The sequence below is a fragment of the Parus major genome, chromosome 7 (genome assembly GCF_001522545.3).
Source record: "Parus major isolate Abel chromosome 7, Parus_major1.1, whole genome shotgun sequence".
Lineage (NCBI taxonomy): Eukaryota > Metazoa > Chordata > Aves > Passeriformes > Paridae > Parus > Parus major.
In genome coordinates, this window is record NC_031776.1 from 33,256,234 (window position 1) to 33,270,391 (window position 14,158).

Genomic DNA, 14,158 nt, shown 5'->3' on the forward strand with positions numbered 1-14,158 from the left:
CCATCAAAAAGCAAATTCTGATATTCTGCCTTTTTAGTAGGGGAAAAATGCATAATGGCTCAGTGTGGCTGAATTCTGGGCATTTAGCCCAAGGTAATGCAAAAAAATATTTCACTTACTTCAATGAAATAATTTCAGATCTAAACCGGACTAACTGAAAATAGGTATTTTTTGTTTGAACTCCAACTTCTCTCCTAACTGAATTCTTCAAGGAGATCCCATATTCTCACCCAGCAACACACAGAGAAAGCTTTTTTCCCCGCTTTGAAAAAATAAAACCTTCCCCTGATGTATTAACCACCTAGATATTCATATGGTCAGCACAAATTACAGGGATGACTCTGCCAAAGGAAGATATATTTGCAGTCAGCAATCTCTCCTCCTCAGATGTCAGTGGACATATCAAGAAAGTAAACAAAATTAGAAATTAGGCTGAGAAGAATAATAACAGCAAACACTTCCAGTTTGGTGCTTCCAGAACACTAAGAAGTCACTTTCCTGTGAAATTTTCTGGGCTATTTGTGCAGTATCTTCAGGATCAGAGAACTTGATGCTTTTATATATATATAAAGAGAGAGAGAGAGAGAGATAGATATATACATATAGATATGTATAGATATAGACATATACAGACATGTACAGCTCGTGGTCCTCAGGCAGCCAGTGCTCTGCAGAAAAACACACCAGCACAGCCTTAAATAAGAAATGAGATCCAATTTTGGACCAGCTTGGCCCAAGGAATGTGAGAAGTCGGATACAGAAGTGAGACGTGTATCTTGATTTTGTTAGAGCTGTACTGCTCTTCCAGAAAGAAATGAGGGAGCACTCTGCAGGACATCTGGAAAGCTGAAAGGAGGAATGGAAAAGGCAATGTTAAGAAAACTGAGCTGAAATTTATCCTTTGCTATTAAATAGGATGTTTCTTTCCCAGACTGGCTCATGGAGTCACAATTTATGGTTTGCACTCCTGGATTTTCTGGATGAAATAGATTCAGTGGAAGCCTCCATGTGAACTCCCATCCAAATTACTGCCTTCCTCCAGGTTCTTCCATGCAGCAATATCCTGCCCATGCAGGCTAACACATCTTGGCCTCTGCATTGCTCCAGGAGCTCACAGAATGATTATGAGCTGGTATTTCTACTTCTAAGTGGGAAGAGTCAGGGTTATTATCAGCTTAAGTGATGCTACAATTGCAAAAGAACAAAAAGAACCACCCAGTCTGCACCTTTTAACCAGAAATACCTCTTAAAAGCATTATAGTTGCTGGTAAAAGTACACATATCTACTTTAATTCATTCTTGAAGATGTTTTGAGTTGTGTAGTGGAATATTTAATACTCTCCCTGACCGTAATAGTAGAATGAAAGGCAAACAAAATACTCAACTATTTTTCTACTGCATTTTTTTCTCCTGGAGAGGTTACAGTATCAGCAAATCATTTCAATGTTATGGTCTCACCTGCAATTATGCCTTCAATTCTGGTTATTTCTTAGAATGTGTAATGTTAATAAAGGGATATACCAAGCAAAAATGTAAACTGTAAAAAAAAAGAGAAACCTTGAGATAATTTTGGTTTTATATTACTGGCAGTAATAATGGCTTAACTTGTGCAGAAATGATAAAAAATGAAACAGTAAATAAAATGCTAAGTGCTGTATATTACTTACCAGGAGGTAAACTCTGAGAACATATCAACTTTCTTAGTGTAAGAGGGATAAAACATTCAATAAAACTGAAAACTCTCTACTTTCAATCATATAAGAAAATGTAAAATTATATATCTCCTCTCCTGCCTCCTTCTCCCACTATTGACCCCTGGAACTTGAGTTTAGTGACTGTTGGGGTTCTAAAGAGAAGAGTAAGGATTTTTATGGGTAGTAGAACATTGTTGACAAATGTACAGTGAAAACTTCCTAAAATGTTCCCACTTCATGGGATTTGCCAGTAACACAACGGAGTAAGGACAACACTTTCTTGCTGTCCCTTCTGAGGTGTTCTTGTGTCTTTCTTGCAAGTGCTTGAGGGAAGAAAACTCCTGGTTTTTGACCATGCCAAGGTCCATATGTGATATTACATCTCCCAAAAAATAAAAATAAAAAGATTTTTACTTTTTCTGCTTCCAGACTAATTAGCAATATTGCAGAGGGTTCCCCCAGCCTCTATGAATGTAAGTAATTTCATATTTCATAGAATTTGGGTCCTCCGTTCCAAAAAACCTTTCCTCCTTGCTTTTTCTTCTATCCCTGTTTCTCACTGGAGGTCACCAGGGTGTAATCTTTGCAGATGGGAGGAAAACCACAAGTAAAGAGGAGGTGAGATGCAGTGTTTGAGAGAGTGAGGTCTTGGCACTGCACTGATACAGGGTCTGGCTCCCTGGGTAGATGAATCATTCACTACTTTTCAAAATACATCGTGCTCTATTCCTTGCAAGTAATCCCATGTGAAATCATGCCCAGGTGAAATAGTTTTCCATCTGCTTGCTGGTTTTGCTGTCAGACTTAATGTGTTCTGTGAGCATCCTATAAACAACTCCAAAAGGAAGGGCAGTGAGGAGGATTGTGCAGGTTGTAGTTAAACAGAACTTGGATCATTTAGAAGTTTCCCAGTTTCCCCAAGCTGTTGGTTGTGGTAGGTCAATGTGATGTGATACAGAGACTGGGGTACACCAGGTTCTGTCAGCCTCAGAAATGTCATGTCTCCACATCTGAGTGGAGAATAATTTGCTGATGTCATGCACTGAGGTGTTGGGTCTCTGGTGCCACAATGACATTGGCATGGTGTTTTCCTGACACAGAGAGAACAGGAGCAATGGTGTTTACAGGTTCCCCTCCATCCTCCTGCCACTCGTGCACAGCGGGGCAAATGCAGTAATGTGTTTAGGAACTCATAAATCTCCCAAAGTGAGCACCCAGGGCTAGTCCCTTTCCCTGGAGAGGACTGCACACAATTTATTTTCATTCACACTCTTTTCATGCTAGCAGATAAGTAATCTTCCTGTTCTCAACTACTTCCTTAATTATAGCAGACAGAAGATTATTTACCACATTGAAATTCCTTTCAGATCCATTAGTTTGCTCAATGTACAGCTAACCATGACATTATTTTCTTTTGACAATGTTCTTGTGAAGAGTTTGCTAATACACAACAGCAACATGTTGGTTTAACAATGCTCAAAACACAGCATCTACACTGACCATGTTTTAAAGGGTTAGGGAGGCATAATAATATCCCTTGGATTTGCACAGTCCACCCCCCAGGACCATCAGAAGGCTTTCATAAGAGTAATTGATACAATAATCCTGGAAAGCACTTTTGAAATGGGAAGTATATTAACTTTATTAGCATATAACAGAACTATATAATAGATCAAGTCATTAACTGGAATATTGTTATAGACTGAAAAGAGAATGTGATTTAAATTTTTTTTAAAAATCCATTATTTTTACTTCTACTATTATTTTAATAGTCAAATGCCTGTTATAAAATGTGCTTTGAAATATTTGAAGATGTATTTGATAATCCATCCAAAGTGGACACCTTTAGCACCCATCAGCTGGTGACTTTCATGTATTATAGCCTTGATGGTTACCAAAAAAAAAAAAAAAAAGAAAAGAAAATCCATTTGCTTTCTTCATTTTAAAAGAAATGCTTTTCACATCAGTCCCCAAAGTGGGGCTTTCAATCCAGAGACAGAGAGTTCGCATAACTCCATAGGAAGCAACAAAAGGTGGAGAGAGTGGCAAAGAGTACCCAGGCAGTGCTCAGAGGCAGATGGACTATTTCAAAGGTCTGGAGCAGAGCAGAGGAAGAGGAGGAGGAGTGGGAGAGGAGTGTCAGCACTTGGCCTTTGCTGGGTCGTGTCATAAGATTAATAAAGAATTGGGAAGCATGGAGGATCCTTAAGGTCTGTGCCACAGTGCCAACAACCAGTCCCAGACAAACCTGGCAATCAGATTGCTGGGCTTTTTAATCCCATTAATATTTTCAAGACTTCTTTGTGAGGGACCTCACAGCTACCTGGGAGGAGGGGTCAATCCTCCCTGCATTATCTAAAGGAAAAGGACAAGAGGGAATGGCCTTAAGATATGCCAGGGGAGGGTCAGATTAGATATTACAAATAAAATTTATTTGTAATAAAATTTATTTATTTACAGATAAAAATTTCACTGTAAGAGTGTTCAGGCCTTGAAATAAGTTGGCCAGGAGGTGGTGGAGTTGTTGGCAATGTTCCAGAGGTGTCTGGATGTGGCACTTGGGAATATGGTTTAAGGGTATTTATGTTGGAGCTAGGCTGATTATGGAATGGGATGACTTTGAAAGCCTTTTCAAACCTTGATAATTCTGTGATTAAATGTGTTAAAAAATAAAAACTATTAATTTTTTTTTAATCCTGTTAAAAACTCAAAAAAAATCCCTGAACACAGCAATAAGACCCCGTCAGGTGACATGCTTTAAATTGACAAAAAGAAAGCTGAAACAACTTTTGGCACCCCCAGAACTTGTCCTCCAAGCAGGGCTCCTTTCTGTGCCCCCAGACATCTTGCAAAATTATTCCCTGGCCTCAGCAGATCGTTCAGTTCTCTTTGCAAAACCTCTCACAGGTGCTGAGCTGTTCCCTGAGGAGAAGCCATACAAGGGGTTTATCTGTTTCCCCTTCCAGCTGGGCTGTGGGAGCACTCCCCTGCATTTCTCACAGCAATTCCCTCCATCCCATATCCTTGCTATCAGCAGAGGCTTTGCTGCCTGGGAAATGAGGATTATTCTCTCTGGGAAGCACATGCCAGCATCCTCAGACAGAGAGTGCATCCCTGACGGTGTTTGATGATGTGCTGCAATGCAAGGCACATCCTCAGGCTTTTCCCACTATCAGCACTGACACTCCCTCATTACTCCTTGGTTTGTTTTATTTTTTTTTCCTTTCCAATGCTGGATTTGATTCAACAAATTAGAATTTTTATTTTTTTTTTCTTTAACCTGGTAACAAGCACTTATTCTTCAAAACCACTTTTGATCATGCACACAGAAGTGGCTCAGGTGATAGATTAGTTACTGGGGCAGTGAAATGAATGAAATCTCTGCTGTTTAGTCTCATGATAACAGAGATATGGCCAAAGGGGAAGAACAACATTCAGTTACAGTAACAACTGTGTTACCTATCGATTTGGAATCCATTGTTTCTTTACGTCCCCACACATCGAATTCTCTGCCAGCTCTTACTCTAGGGTCTGGGATTTAACGAGCCTCTCAGATGAATGCTGCATTCCTGCTTCTCACAAACACTATTTCAGACTTTGAAAACTCAGGGATGTGTTTTTGCAGTGTTTTACCTTCAGCTAAGTTTTTCAAGCTCTTCTATGCAGCCATCATGACTAGTGGCAGAACATTTGGAAACCACAGCCTGAGGCTCCAGAAGATGATTTCAGTGTGAAGAACAGTTTCCCATGCAAATTCTAGTGCAGGGCTCAGTCAGGCTTTACAATATTCTACCCAACAGTTTTGTTTGCAGCTTCTTGGAGTTATTAGGGAGTCTTCAGGTGACTTCCGTAGACTATTTCTCAGGCCCGTGTTCATTACCCATATGAGTGGCCAAACTCATGTTAATACTAGATACCTTCATCATTTGCAGTGTTTTATAATTATTGACTCATTGGTTGAGTTAAATCTAAATCTAAACTTTCTTCGTCTAACATCTTAATTGAAGAATTAAAAAAAAAAAAAAAAAAAGGAAAATCTAATTGAAGCAACTGCTGCTGTTAAAGCTGAAGAATGATTTCCAGGAAGGGTTTAAAAAAATACACTCATATCTGACATCTGATTTTTCTTTCTTTTTCAAAATATATCTTATATAGCTTCTTTTTCAACCTTGTGGTTTTTTGATAAGCCTCAGAGCACTACCATTAGCAGACATTCTCAACATATCTGTAGGTAATTTTTCTCTATTTTTTTTTACATGAAGCAAATAAATTAAAGATCAAAATGAGTATCAGAATAATACCACACCTTCCTTTTGCATGAGGGAGTGACCTCACTTGCCAATCTGCTTTGCAGGAGCGATGTGCCAGCAATGTGAATAAAGTGCTATAAATTCATGTGCTTTCTAGGTTAAATAATGGTGACTTTGAGAAGTGACACATCTTAAATAGCCTGGTCCTGTGTGGGGTATAACACACAGACACACAGAACCCTGTGTGCTGCAGAGTTTTGCCTACTCCATGCAGGATTGACCTGGCAGTGGGAGGGAGGTGGTGCTGGGGCCGTGGCTCTGTGCTGGATGATGCTCCAGCTTTCTCCAGGACTTTGTTTCTGTGGCAGAAAAGGATTGAAATATTGTGTTATGATTCGTGAAAAACAAAGTCCTGCCTTGAGGACAGGCTGAGGCAAAATAACATGTGGCTGCAAAACGTGCATGAACACGAGCTCAACACGTGAACCCCTGGCAGGGGAGCAGGGGCAGGTTTCAGTTAACCCTGAGTTTTCAGGTCTCCAGCTGGAGATTTGGGCTCACAGTTACCAGTCTACATTAGGTTGTCTTTCCTCCTGTTGCTACCAGTGGCTGCTAAAATAGAGTTAACCTGCATGCGTCTTCTTTGCTGAAATTCTAATTTAGCTTTTCTGTGTAAACACCCATTTAGTATCTGTATCTCGTTCCCACCTTTGTAAAGTAAAATAATAATATTCTCCTGCCTCATATGGTGTAATGAAGTTTAATACATTCAAGATAGTGAGCCACTAGTTGCTATAGTAATGTACTATTTAAATAACTAAGGGAAAGAAAGCCCCTCAGAAGTGTTTCAACAAATGCAGTTTATTGAAGGCTACTTGTTTTGCACAAAACGTTGTTGGGATGGTGAGCACACGACAGGGAAAGTCTCTATGAGGCTATTCAGGAAAGGAGCTGATAAAGGCAGTGTGGTGTGTGGTATTAACCAATGCTGAAAATGCAGAAGGCTTTCCCATCCTGCCCCAACCAGGTTTATGTGTCTGCTGGCCAGGTGGTGGCTGAGGTGGGGGAATGGTTCATCTGAGTCCCTCAGCCTGGGAGAGGCACCTCTGACCATCCCTTCACATGCTGACAGGGGTTTGTTTTAGAAAAGGCCAGCAGCAGGCCCAGTGCCTGTGAAGCTGCCAACTGTTTGATCATTTGTACAGGCACAGCAGCCTGGAGTGCAGCTCCCTTCCCTGCTGGAAGCAATTAAACTCTGCTGCTAGATTAACTGTCTTTGGAAAATACCTCTGGTCCTGAGATCAGAAACCCACCAGCAGCTTGTAGTGTACTGCTTAAAGAACTGCACTGTGCGGCTGGGAATGTGGGCTTGCACCTTCTCTGGCAGAAAGTAAAATGAAATATATGTTCTCCATTTCTTGGGCAAACACACTAAGAAATAGCATATATAACACATGAGCACTGTCACCAATCATTCTTCGAGGGCCAAGTTTTAAAAATAACGTCACTTCATCTGTATTCTTCACATGTTTGTTGGCTGTGATCTCTGAACAGCTATTAGATCAAATTCCTCAAAAGAGATTTAAGGAAAAAAAAAATTCTGAGTTCTGATCAGCTTGATGGGTGAAGGAGAGAAGCTGTGGGTAGCAGAGGAGGTCAACCCAGGCATGCCCAGGGTACCTCGCAGCCAGAAGGACATTTTGAGCAAAATCTTCAGCTGGGATGATTCAGTTTCACCTGAGTCACCCTTTAGGCACTACATAATTTTTAGATCTTGTCCACAATAACACCAAATAATTACAGAATGGGCTAGACTTAATAACTTTGTGTCCCTAAGTCAGGGACACAAAGTTTATAAGTCTAGCCCATTCTGTAAAGTTGCTCCTATATTATGAATACAAAGATATTGATTCTAATTCTATTTCTGATCATAATATAGAAAAAATCAATATGACAAAAAAATTATGGTTCTTTATGAATATTTTTAAAATTGTTTATTTTCTGATTTAGTGTTGAATAAGAAGAATTTTTTTAAATGTGTATATGTATATATATATATATATAATTACATGCCCTATTCCTTTGTAAAAGTTTGGATTAAAATGCATGGACAGAGATAGAGAATATGGGTAAAGATGTATCTTGGTAATAGGTCAAATGCAAAATGTATAACTTGCAAATCAAACCTTAAAGCAAGTGAATCTCTGTTGGAATCAATAGGAGTTGAGATGGTTGACTGAGCAGAAGGTGGGGAAAATAATAGTTTGCCGCCTCTCTGCAGCAAATATAAGTCAAGTCAGTCCACCATGACCTCAGTGTGCAGCAGACTTTATGCTTAAATGGTTTATTTTACATATTGACAATGGTCTTCTAAACTTGACTCCAGCTTGCAACAACTTCCACCAACTTTACTGGAGGAAAAAAAATATGGTATACTCACATGGGATTTTTAAATTCTTTTAGCAGAATGTTTAATTAGAAAATTCTTACTGTAATAAAGCAAAGGGTTTTATGGGAAAGTAACAGTTTTGAGAAAACTTTTGCCTAAAATGTTATACAAATTGGGGGTGAAAATTCTAATTCCAGTAATATAAAGAGAAAACTACATCTGTTTTTTGTCTAATGCAAACTACCTGAACACAACCTTGCTCAAATATATGAGCATGTATCCCCATTGGGGTATAGAACCGTAGGATCATTAAGACCTCCAAGATTCCTTTTCCAAAATAGCATTTATCCCAAGAGGAATCACAGTGATAAAGACCTTCTGGGTGTCATGGTCCCCACCTGGAAACAGGATCATGCCATTGTTTTGAGTCAAGTACTTTATCAGCATCCTTTCCTCATCTTTACACATCTTTTCATACAAAAACTGTTTATTTACCTGTGAAAAGCAGCCCCATCCAGCAGAAAATCAGCAGAGGAATATACAATAGGCTGGCAGGCAGTGATCTCCAGGAGCCTGAAAACCCTAAATCAGACAGGGGAAGAGCCAAGTTTGGCTCTGTCACACCTTGTGTGAATGCCTCCAGCAGTGAGTTTTTATGATTTTGCTTTATGGTGAAAATTTCTGAAACCTCTTGGTCCTCCCCTACCCCAGAATGGGACCTTTGTAATCTGAAAGTGTTTTATGGTATGAGAAAATTGCTTCCTATCTTGGGCTACTTTTCAAATTGGACCCGAACTACCATTATTGAATAGTTTTCAGGTTGTCCTGGCTGGTAACTACAGTGACTGAATCATAATGAAGTTTTCAGGCCTTTTAAAAAAAATATTTTGGCAGTAATTACCTGAATTAACTGAAGGGAATTTCAGGCCTTGTATACTCCTATATTCAGTGAATTGTAAGACTTTTTTTTTTCAGTGTTTTGTGTGTATTAATTAGTTAGGAAAAAACATTACCACTTTGCTCACATTCTCAAATATCTGCTCATGCTAATCAGTATCTGTTCATACAAATCAACATATTGATCTCCTTTCAGCATTTCAAATAAACAATTAACAAAAACATCTTTAATTTTTTTATGGTCATTCATGTCAAACAAGTCTCCTTTTTTAAGAGGAAAGCATTTGAAACATCATGGGGTAAAATTAAGTTATTTGACTGAGACCACAGAAAGGCACTTTCAAAACCCAAATCATAAAGCAGTGGACCTTACTTAAATCTCCTCCACAGAGGTTTAAGCTAAAGTGTTGTGCTTGTCATTGCAGAAAAAAGCCCTGTGTATAAAGTTAGCTGCAGTCACTTGGCTAATAAGTATAATCTGTTGAACTACTCTAACTCAGCCTGGTTTGATTGTGTGCCCAGCAGTGGTGGCTCTAATGCTTTTTAGCTAGGGAGAGAGGGAGGAGTCAGCAAAAAACTGTGTGTACATGTGGGAGAGCTTTGAGAGAACAGGGTTGTGCAAACAAAGACTGTGAATGAGCAGTTTTCAAGACATTTTGAAAAGGAGAATATTTAGTTATATTTGAGAAAACAGAGGATGGTTATCTTTAAATATCCTTGCAACATCCCCCTCTGTAACATCCATCTCTGCAGCACGTTTGGGGTAGTTGGAGTTGCCTCATGCTTATCTTTGTAAGCTTGGGAAAGCCCATGAAATACCTGGGAGAATGGTTGCATGATGGCACCAGAATCCACTAAAGCATTCCCAGATCTTGTCTTCCAGAAAAAACATCATAACAAAGAGGATTCAAGTGCACAACTGCACAATGAATTCATGCCAGTGACCACACAAATAAAAGAGGGGTGTGGAGGGAGGCCTGCTCTCTCCCAGGTAAGCTCAGGCTGATGCACAGTCCGAGTTCAACATCCACCTCACTAACTCTTAGAAATCCCACCAAGCTCCATTTTCAATGGGGCAAGGAAGGAGACAGCAGGAGGTGGGACTGCTTGTTCCTGCCCTGATTTTACCAGGGGTAAAGTGACTCATTGCTGACACACCAACAGAAAATTAGGGTGTATAACGTTGTATTATTTCAAATTTCAGAAAGGTTTCAGAGCTAATTTTAGGTGAAATTGGGAGTTTTGGGCCAGTGCAATCCCTCTATATAGAACAAGATGGAAACCTTTTTAAAACTGGAATTATCATTGTCTTTATGGATAAATGTGTGAAAGGCAGGAAGTTGCAGCTACTTGGGTCTTGGTGGAAAGTGCTGTGAATGGGTGTTTGTCTGGTTAAGAGCTGAGAAAAACCTAAAAAGTCGTCAGAATTGAATGATATATAATTTTTATTCAAAATTATAAGCATTGAGAATATATGAAATTCATTATTATTATCATAAAGCATGTCTGCTTTTGAAAAGGGCTCGGGAAGACATGGGATATATATACATATATATATATATATACACATCTACTGTCATCCCTCAAACCTCTCACCTGCAGAAAGGGAGATGACACAAAGGAGACTAGTCTGGATACTTCTATGATAAAATTGCAGTTTTTTCCCTTCTGGAATATTGTGGGTCAATTTCATGCTGAATTTAAATATCTGCAGAATCATAGGTTTAATCTAGATAATGTATTTGGTAAGTTTTCCTGATTTAATTTCCTGGATTTATTTCTCCGTTGTGCACTGTAGGCTTTGTTACATAGAGCCCTAAGATGATTGATAAAAATAATTTTATAATGAAATGTGAATTAACACTAATTCAATTTGGTGTGGTTTGGAGATGACAACTATTGATATATGGATTTCCTTGTTCCTCAGGAATATACATTCAATAGCACTGAAATTGGGATTTATCAAATGAATTGTCTTACTTGTATATGTAGCTCCTTTCATGACTCATAATTTTCCAAAATATTAATAACTTTTAAGGATAACAATTGTCACAATTACTTAGGATCAGTCCACAGGCTGCCCAGAGAAGCTGTGGCTGCCTCATCACTGGAAGTGTCCAAGGCCAGGTTGTGCAGGGCTTGGAGCAACCTGGGATAGTGAAAGTTGTCCCTGCCCATGGCAGGGGGTGGAATGGGATGAGCTTCAAGACATTTCCAACCCAAACCATTCTCTAATTCTGCAATTCCATAATTCTGCATCATTGTGGTTGTAGTTATAGTCAGCAATTTAGCTCAGGACTTGTGGTTTCTGGTGAGTACCCAGAATCATGAAAGGAAATGCAAGATAAACGTGGAACACCACCTTTTGGTAGCTGATTTTGTGAAAAGCATTATCAGTTTTGGTATCATTAGCACTGGAAAATAAACATAATCCTCAGGGTAGTGTGCACATGAAAGCAAAATTTGAAAAAGGAAAAAAAAAAAAAATCAGGTCTAATAAACCAGTTGTCCCAATATATTACATGGGAAATTCATACTTAAAAAGGGTTCAAAGCCATTTAAAGAATGCATTTATCCAACTGTATCAGCTTCAAAAGTAAATTATGAATAAAAAATCATCTCTGCCATTTATGGTACCTTCAAATAGCGAGGACCAAAATGTGTTTCTGTGATGGCACAGCAAGGTGTTTCAAACTCAGGATCCTATCCAATGTCCTCTAAAGATTTAAAATAACTCCTCTAGAATCTGATTTTCTTGAGTCACCATGGTAAAAAGCAATGTAAGAAAATATATTAGCATTTACTGGTCTAGTTAAGAACAACAGCATTCTGCAAAGCACCAGAAACATGTTATGATCAAGGGAACTGAAATATTTCCATTAAGGAGACTATGCATCCACCATCTTCTGGGTTGGAGAATGAAGGACGAGAAGGAAGAGAAAATCCCACTTTTTTTCTTGATTTGTTTTCAGTGGAACCCAAATAACTTACAGTACAGTACACAGACAACAAAAATCTTTAATTTTCGAAGCTCCATATGGTGAGAGTCTCACGGAAAGGAGAAGCTTTCCACCCCCACTAGTAAACCATGTGCACCAAGTTATTTACCTGAACCTTCACCCTCAGATAACTTTGGCAATAGCTTGGAAGTTGTTAAAAACCTAAGCAAACCCCAAATTGATTGAATGATGGCATTGAGGATGTCTGTGAAGTGATTAATCGTGTCCAAGCAATGCCCCACATCTCATATCGCTCCCCACAGGATGTGGTGCTGTCAGCAGTGGTGCTGGCCTGGCTCAGGGCTCTTGAGCTGAGAATCCTTTTTGACTCGCCCTTTTGGACTGATGGGAGTCAGGACATGGCTACTTAGCCCTATTTCTTCCTTTTTTCCCCAAAGAGTGGGGCCAGAGAGCTTCTGAAAAGGCTTCTGAAAAGGAGGCAGTTCTGTAAGGCCGGAAAAAAGGAAGAACATGGGACTTACATACACTTGTTCTCTTTAAAGATACACTTTTTCATGCCTCTCCTCGTCCAAATAATTTTCCATTCTTTTGGATGATTTCCCAAAGTTGTCATGACAGAGGAAAAGCCTGAAGGGGATTTAAATTAGGAGATTTTTTATTGCCAGATCAATACAGGGTTGTCATTCAGTATGTAAGAGGAAAAGTGCAAGTATGAGACACTTGTGAGGGAACTGGGCAGGCAGAAAATAGTTGAGGGGATAGGTAACAGGATAAGAAGGATTTCATCTTGTAACAGATGTCCCCATCTTTTTATTTGCACAGGGCTAAAACCTAAAATGCAAGAAATCTGACAAATTTATGGCTAAGAAAAAGGCTTTAGGTAATTTTATCTTAAATGACAAGGAGAAAGGTGAAACTGGTCAGTGTCCAACACTTGTCTTTTTTTTTTTTTTTTCTTTCTTTATTTTTTTTTCTTTATTCCTTTTTCTTTTTTGCTTTCCTTAATGTAAATTAATAGCAGCCCAGAATGGATATCCATGTTCAATCCTGTATAGGTGCAATTCACTTGAGGTCTTGCTTCAATCTGGTCATCTCTGTTGCTGAGAGGAGGCTATTATTACCCCATCTCAGGTGATCCTCTGTGCTCACTGCTGATGTTCACAGCCTGTGTGATGATGGAGAGGTATTTACACTATATAATCACCGGTGGCCAGCCTTGCAGAAAAGGGAAAAGGCAAGAATTTCATAGCTAAAATTACTTTCTCTTTCCCTTTGAGATGGATCCCATCAAATCAATGTTGTGAGAGGTAAAAGAGCGTGGGTGGCCTTTCAGTGTCACTGAGCAAATTGTTGCTATTCTTTGTTGTAAAATGACAATGCCATTTCCAGAACTCTCAGTCAAGGCAACATCATTCCCAGACATTGAATCCTAATTGTTAGATTCCTTTATTTTATTTTGAGCTAAGTTGGTGACAGTGAATAGACAGGAAGCAAAATATGGTAATTTCATTAGTAAAAAATGCACATTAAAACTGTAACATTTCCACAAGTGGGGAAAAAAATATATCAGACTACCATGATCTCATGATTTGGCTATAGGGAAGGACCATATAGTTCATCCTACTCTCACTGAATTAAAGGAATGGGCCTGAGGCCTGGTGCTGAGCATAGAACCCAGTTATAAACACAGCCCCAGAGATCCATGCATGCATTTAATGGCTGTCTCTGCACCAGCCTGCAGTGAAAACCAGGAGCAGATCCCATAGCAATAAATTGATCTCAGTTGAGGGAGAGGATTTGCTGGAGGGTGAGACTGCAGCAGAGCTGGTTGATTCCTCATGGTGCTGGAGCCTTCCTGGCCAAGCAGTGAACCCAGAGTCCCAAGGGCACTCCCTCATTTCGGGTCCCACTTGAACATGCGGCTGGAGACACTCTTGAGATCAATTTTTAGATTAGCTGAATACTTAC